Consider the following 8013-nt stretch of genomic DNA (forward strand, 5'->3'; position numbering starts at 1 on the left):
ACAAGCACATGCTCTCCCAGCCCAAGGCCATAGCCATACCAGGCCAGGTGGTCAAAAAGCCACATGACCCAGGGCCAGGACTAGGGTGAGACAAAGGAGGCACTTGTATCAGGTGTAAAATGTAGCGGGAGCCAAAAACTCAAAAATCAAGATAAATATTTCAGTGAAATATTTTTAAAAATCAAAATTAATGAAAACAAAAGCCCATGATGAACAAAATTTAAAAAAAAAAAACATTTTAAAGAAAGACAGGATCAGCAAGAGTGTTGTGGTGAGCCACACTGAAGCATAAGGCAAAAGAAAAAATCAATAATACTGATCCTGTCATTATTTAAAATGTTTTTATTTTGTTTATCATGGCTTTTTTGCATTAATTTTGATTTTTTAAAAGTATTTCACTAAAGTATTATTTATTGACTTCTGCTTCTGTGAAAGATGGAGTAGACATGCTTTTACCTAGTCCTCCCTCTAAAAAGAAACCCGACTCTCCCACTAAGGACTACTAAAAACGCTGGACATTCTATATAAAACAGTCACAATGAAAGCAAGAACACAAACAGAAACCTGTACACAAATGTTCACTGCAGCACTCTTTACTATAGCCAAAAGTTAGAAACAACAGATGACTAGATAAACAAAGTGTGATGGATATACACAGCGGAATACTACTCAGTCATAAAGAGAAATGAAGTCCTGATGCATGCTACAACATGGATGAACCTTGAAAACATTCTGCTGAGAGAAATAAGTCGGTCACAAAAAGACAAACACTGTATGATCCCATTGATATGAAATAGGCAAATGTAGAGACCAAAGCTTATTAATGGTTACAAAGGGCAGAAGGGAGGGGGAAAGGAGGAGTCATTGCTTAGCAGGCACTGAGTTTTCATGAATGGTGGTGGCATAATTTGGAAAAGGATAGCGGTAATGGTTGTATAACATGATGAATATAATCAATGTCACTGAACTATACATGTAAAAACTGTTAAATTGGCAAATGTTTTGTTATATATATTTTCACCACAATCAAAAAAAAAAAAATCATAATCCTCTGAAAGGTGCAGAGAAGAAGGAAAAACTGCTAGGGACATCAGGACTTGAGGAACAACATGGTAGTGAGTTCCTGGGTTTCTTTTTGCCTCACATATCCCAGACTTGGAACTGAAGAAGCCAGCAACCCGGAAACATCAAAAAGCACAGACAAAAAAAGCCTGCTCTCTCCTGTCGAAAGAGTAGAAAAGGGGTGGCCAAGCAAGGCAGAAAACTTTCAGACAATAACCACTCTACTCCAGCCAAACACCACAGAAAAAAACTGTGGCTCCACCTGCACCCATGCCAGCAAAGGCCAAGTGGGGAACCTAGACTTCACCCTCTCCAGACTGTAACCCTCCAGGGTGGTACCAGAGAAGGTCAAATAGGAAATTTCATCCCTCCAGGGTAGTAACAAGCTCCCTCCCTCCCAGCTTCCCCTCCCAAGATATCAGTGGAGACCACATGGGGAGCCTGCACTTCCACTGAGCAGTCACAAGGCACTTCTTACTCAGAACTTCCACATGATGATGAAGCCATCTCCCCCTGGTGTCAGTGGAGGCCAAGAGGGGACTAGTAATGAGACACTCCAACCCCTCGCAGCTAGGGAGATATCAGGGAGGCCTAGTGAGGAGCCAGACTCCCACTCCTGCCCAGCATTAACAAGGAGCCACACTCCCCACCGTGGATGTCAACAGAGGCCAAGTGGAAATCTGGAATTCTACCCCCATCTTGGCAGCAATGAGGCAGTGGTGGTTCAGTGGTAGAATTCTTGCCTCCCATGCAGGAGATCTGGGTTCAATTCCCAGCCAATGGACCTCCTGCGCAGCCACCACTCATCTGTCAGTGGAGGCTTGCATATTGCTATGATGCTGAGCAGGTTTCAGCAAAGCTTCCAGGATAGGATAGACTAGGAAGAAAGGTCTGGTGATCTAGTTCCTAAAGTCAGCTAACGAAAACCCTATGGTTCACAACAGTCCAATTTGCAACCAATCATGGGGATAGCACAGGACTGGCAGCTTCGTTCTGTTGTGCATGAGATTGCCATGAATCGGGGGCTGACTTGACAGCAGCTAACAACAACAATAACCTTCCCATATCCTGCTGGAGCAGTATCAGAGGAAGCCAGCTAAGGCAGAAGGTTTACAGAGTCTCATTACATGATATGAAAATTTCCAGGTTTCAACTGAAAATTACTCGTCATACCAAGAACCAAGAAGATCTTGAATTAAATGAAAAAAAAAAAAAAGACAATCGATAGATGCCAACACCAAGATAACAGATATTTTAATATTATATGGCAAAGATTTTAAACTAGCCATCATAAAAAGGCTTCTATGAGCAATTACAAACATGCTTGCAACAAATGAATAAATGAAAGTCTCAGCAATAAATAAATAAATAAATAAACGGAGAGTCCAAGTGAAGATATAAAAGATATAAAGAAGAAGCAAATGGAAATTTTAGAACTGAAAAATACAATAAATAAAATGAAAAAACTCAATGGATGAGCTCAACAGCAGAAAGGCAGAGATAGGAAAGAATTAGTAAATTTGAAGATAGAACAATAGATATTACCTAATTCAAACAACAGAGAGAAAATAGACTGGAAAAAAAAAAGATGAACAACGTCACAGGGGCCCATGGACTACAACAAAATACCTAACATTTGTGTATATCAGAGTCCCAGAAGGAGACAACAAAAAGGGTGGGCATGAAACAGCACTTGAAAAAATAAAGGCTAAAAACTTCCCAAATCTGGCAAAGACCATAAATCTATAGATTCAAGAAGCTGAGTAAACCCCAAACTGGATAAACAGGATACTGTCTAAAAATAAAGAAAGCCACACCGTGACCCATCATAGTCCACTGCTGAAAATGAAATAAAAAGGGAGTCATTGTTTGAGGGGCATTAAGCTTCTTCTGTTAAAGGTGATGGAAAAATTTGGAAACAGATAGTGGTGATGGTTACCAACATAATAAACATAATTTATGTCACTGAATCATACATGTAAACAATGTTGAAATGGCAAATGGTTATATTTATATATATAAACATATATCACAATTTAAAAAACTAAAGACAAAAACTCTGAAAACAGTGACAGAAAGGACACTTAACCTATGGCCTAAAAACCATTTGAATGACAGTGGATTCCCTGTCAGAAGCCATGGAGGCCAGGAGCAAGTAGCATAGCATTTTTCAAGTGCTTAAAGAAAAAAAGTATCAACCTCATATTCTATATCCAGTGAAAATATCCTTCGGGAATGAGGGAAAATCAAGACATTCTCAAACGAAGGGAAACTAAGAGAATATGTCAACAGCATATCTGAAAGTGTAGCTAAAGGAAGTTCTCTAAGCAGAAAGAAAATGATAAAATAAGGAAATCTGGATCATCAGGAAGGAAAAAGAACAGCGGAAATATGGGTAAATGCAATGCATTTTTCTTCTCGTCTTGAGTTTTCTACATTATATTTGAGATTGATATAAAAATTATAACAATATCTGATGTGTTTCTAAGTACACGCAGAGGAAATATCTAAGACATCTATATTATAAAGGGATGTAAAGGAAGAAAACTTTTCTACACTTTGCTCAAACTGGTGAAATGTTGATACCAGTAAGACTGTGATAAATTATGCATTTATAATACAATATTCAGAGTAACTACTAAAAAGGCCATACAAAGAAACACACTCAAAAAGACTATATATGAATCAAAATGGAATTCTAAAAATTGTTCAAGTAACCTACAGGAAGACAAAAAAGAAAAATGGAAAACAGAGGGAACAAACAGAAAATAAAAAATCAGCCCTAAAAGACAAAGATTGGCAGAGAACTATATACTTGCTAAGGAAACTCATTTCAAACGTAACAATATAGGTAGGTTGAAGGTAAAAAGATGGAAAACATGCAAACATTAACCGAAAGAAATAAGAAATATCTATATTATTATCAGATAAAGGAGATTTCAGAGCAAAACAAATTACCAGATACAGAGAAGGACGTCATATAATGATAAAAGGGTCAATCCACTAAGAAGATACACACACACATACTCACACACACACACACACCCCAAACCTGTTGCTGTGAGTTGATTCGTTCATAGTGACCCTATAGGACAGAGCAGAACTGCCCCATAGAGTTTCCAAGGCTGCAATCTTTCTAGAAGCAGACTGCCATATCTTCCTCCCACGACATAGCAACTCTAAATGTGCATGCACAAAATAGAGTTACAAAATATGTGCAGCTATCATGATGAATGTAATTAATGTCACTGAATTATACATGTAAAAAAATTGAAACAGCAAATGATTTGTTATATATTTTTATCACAATAAAAAAAGTGTGCAGCAATAACTGATAGAACTTAAGGGAAAAATAGATAAATCCACAATTATAGTTGGAGACTTTTGATAAAACAACCAGACAGACAATCAGCAAGGATACAGAAGCGCTAACACCACCATCAACCAACAGGATTTAATTGACACTTAGAGAACACTCTATCCAACAATGACAGAATACACGTTCTTTTCAACTACAAAACATATACCCAAATAGACCATCTCCTAAGCCATAAAACAAACCTCAATAAATTTAAGAGAATTGAAATCATACAGAGTATGTTCTTAGACCACAATGAAATCAAACTAGAAATCAATAACACAAAGGGAACAGGAAAATCTCCAAACATGTGGAAACCAAACAACATACTTCTAAATTACCCGTGGGTCAAACAGGAAGTCCAAGTGTATTTTAAAAATAAGTTGAACTGAATTGAAAATACAACATAACAAAATTTATGGGACACAGCTAAAGCAGTGCTGGAGGAAAATTTGTATCACTAAATGCTTACACGAGAAAAGGGTAAAAATCTGAAATCAGTAATCTAAGCTACCACTTCAAGAACCTAGAAAAAGAATAGCAAGTCTAACCCAAAGAAAGCAGAAATTAATAAAGTTGAAAACATAAAAACTATAGAGAAAAATCAGTGAAACACAAATCTGTTTCTCTGAAAATATCAATAAAATTGATAAACCTCTAGGAAGATTGACAAAAAGAGAGAAGACACAGATTGCCAATATCAGAAATGAAATAGGGGATATGACTACAGACCCTGCAGATATCCAAAAGATAAAAAGAATACTGTGAACAACTCTACAGATATACATTTGACAACTTAGGTGAAATGAACCAATTCCTTTAAAAGCACAAATTACCACAATTCACCCAACATTCAATAGATGATTTGAATAGCCCTGTAACTATTAAGGAAATTGAATTTGTAATTTAAAAAATTCTCAAATAAGAAGTCTCCAGGCCCAGATGGTTTCACTGGCAACGTCTACCAAGTGTTTAAAGAAGAACTAACACCAATTCTACAAAATTTCTTCCAGGAAGTAGAAGAGGAGGAAATATTTCCCAGTTCATCTCATGGAGTTAGTATTACCCTGGTCCCAAAATCAAAGACAGTGCAAGAATAAAGAAAGCTACAGACCAATATCCCTCATGAATATGGATGCAAAAATCCTTAACAAAATATTTGCAAATATAATTCAGCAATATATATTTTTTAAATTACACACCTTGATCAGCTGGTGTTTATTCCAGGGCTGCAAGGCTGGTTCAACATTTGAAAATCAATGTAATCCACTATATTAGCAGGCTAAAGAAGAAAAATCACAAGGATATATCAATTAATAAAGAAAAAACCATTTGCCATTTGAAAAAATCCAATATCCATTCATGATTAAAAAAAAAAACTCAGAAAACTAGAAATATAGGAGAACTTCCTCAATAAACAGCATCTACAAAAAAACTTACAGCTAACATCATACTTAAAGATGAAAGGCTGACTGCTTTCTCCCTAATATCAGGAACAAGGCAAGGATGTCAACTTTCACGGCTCTCATTTAACATAGTTCTGGAAGGCCTAGCAAGTGCAATAAATCAAAAGAGGAAACGAAAGGCATACAGATCAGAAAGGAAGAAAGTTGGGTGTCCCTATTTGCAGATGACTTGCATCTTCATAAAAAATGCCAAGGGATCTATTTAAAAAAACTTCTAGAACTAATAAATGAGTTCAGCAAGTTTGCAGGATACAAGGTAAACATACAAAATCTTTTGTATTTCTATATACTAGCAATGAACACATGGACACAGAAATTAAAAATACCATACCATTTACAATTGTTAAAAAAAAATGAAATACTCAGGTGTAAATCTAACAAAACACATACAGGACATGTATGCTAAAAACTACAAAAAGCTAATGAAAGAAATCCCAGAAGTTCTAAATAAATGAAGAGAAACACTGTCCATGTTCGTGGATTGAGGAAAAAAAAAACAACATAGAAAAGACATTAGTTCTCCCCAAATTTATATATAGTTTACAAAAATTTCTATCCAAATCCCAGCAAGATTTTTTGTAGATATAGACAAGATTTTTTGTAGATATTCTAAAATTTATATAGAAAGGCAAGAGAATTAGAATAATTAAAACAAATTTTGAAAAAGAAGAATAAAGTGGGTGGAATCAGTCTACTTGATTTCAAGATTTATTACATAGCTACAGTAATCAAGACCGTTTGGTACTGGTAGAGGGATATAAGAATTAACGCTAATTCCACACAACCTCTACAATGAAAGAAAATAGAGAACCCAGTAATAGGCCTACACAAATATGCCCAACCGATTTTTGACAAAAGTGCAAAAGCTGGTCAATAGAGGAAGAACAGTCTTTTCAACAAATGGTGCTGCAGCAATTAGATCTCCGTATGAAAAAAAAAAAAAAAAAAAAAACCCTGACACAGACCTCACACCTCATACACAAAAATTAACTCAGGATGGATCATGGACTTAAATGTAAAACATACAAGAATAGAACTCTTAGAAGGTAACATACAAGAAAATCTTCAGGATCTAGGGCTAAGCAAAGAGTTCTTAGTCTTGATAGCAAAAGCATGATCCATAAAAGGAAAAACTGATAAACTGGACTTTATCAAAACTTAGAACTTTTTGCTCTGCAAAAAGAAAAAAAAAAAAAACCTGTTAAAAGGATGAAAGGCAAGCTACAGTTTGGGAAAAAATATTTGCAAACCACATATCCAACAAAGGAACTAATATCTACAATATACTGTATAAAGAATTCTCAAAACCCAGCAATAAAAACAAGCAAACAATTAGATAATGGGTAAAAGACATGAAAGTCATCAAAGCAGATACACAGATGGCAAATAAAAACATGAATAAGTGTTAACATCATTAGCCATCAAGGAAATGCAAATTAAAACCACAATGAGGTATCACCACACACCTATCTAAAAAAAATTTGACAAAATCCAACGCTGGTGAGAATGTGGAGAAACTGAATCATTCACACATCGCTGGTGGGAATGTAAAATAGTATGGCAGACACTCTGGAAAACCGTTTGGCAGTTTCTTTTAAAACTAAACATGCAACTGCTATATGATCCAGCAATTGTACTCCTGGGCATTTATCCTAGAGAAATGAGAACTTATGTTCCCACAAAAGCCTGTACATGAACATTCATGAGCTTTATTCATAATAGCCAAAAACTGGAAATAAGCCCAACGTCTTTCAACAAGTGACTCATTAAAAAAACTGGTACACTCATACCATGAAATACTTGTTTTTTTTCTTTATTGTTTTCGTTAGCTGCCATTGAGTCAGCTCTGACTCATCTCAACCCCATGTATAACAGAATAAAATGTTGCCTAAGCCTGTGCCATCTTTATAAATGTTGGTATGTTTGAGTCCATTATTGTGGTTACTATGTCAGTCCATCTCATTGAAGGTTTCTCTCATTTTCATTGACCCTCTACTTTACCAAACATGATTGTCTTTTTCTAGCGATTGTTCTTTCCTGATGACGTGTTCCGAGGAAGCGAGTCAAAGTCTCACCATTCTTGCTTCTAAGGAACATTCTGGCTGTATAGTACTCAGCAATAAAAAG

At 35.9% G+C, this 8013-nt stretch overlaps 1 non-coding gene across 1 annotated transcript; it reads left to right on the forward strand.

Annotated features, from left to right (window-relative positions):
• The first annotated feature begins 1775 nt into the window (after positions 1 to 1775).
• TRNAG-CCC (transfer RNA glycine (anticodon CCC)) lies at positions 1776 to 1846 on the forward strand. The gene has a single exon. It is a non-coding gene; the product is annotated as a tRNA-Gly (tRNA).
• The last annotated feature ends 6167 nt before the right edge of the window (positions 1847 to 8013 follow it).

This window comes from Trichechus manatus, unplaced genomic scaffold (assembly GCF_000243295.1).
Source record: "Trichechus manatus latirostris isolate Lorelei unplaced genomic scaffold, TriManLat1.0 scaffold00170, whole genome shotgun sequence".
Lineage (NCBI taxonomy): Eukaryota > Metazoa > Chordata > Mammalia > Sirenia > Trichechidae > Trichechus > Trichechus manatus.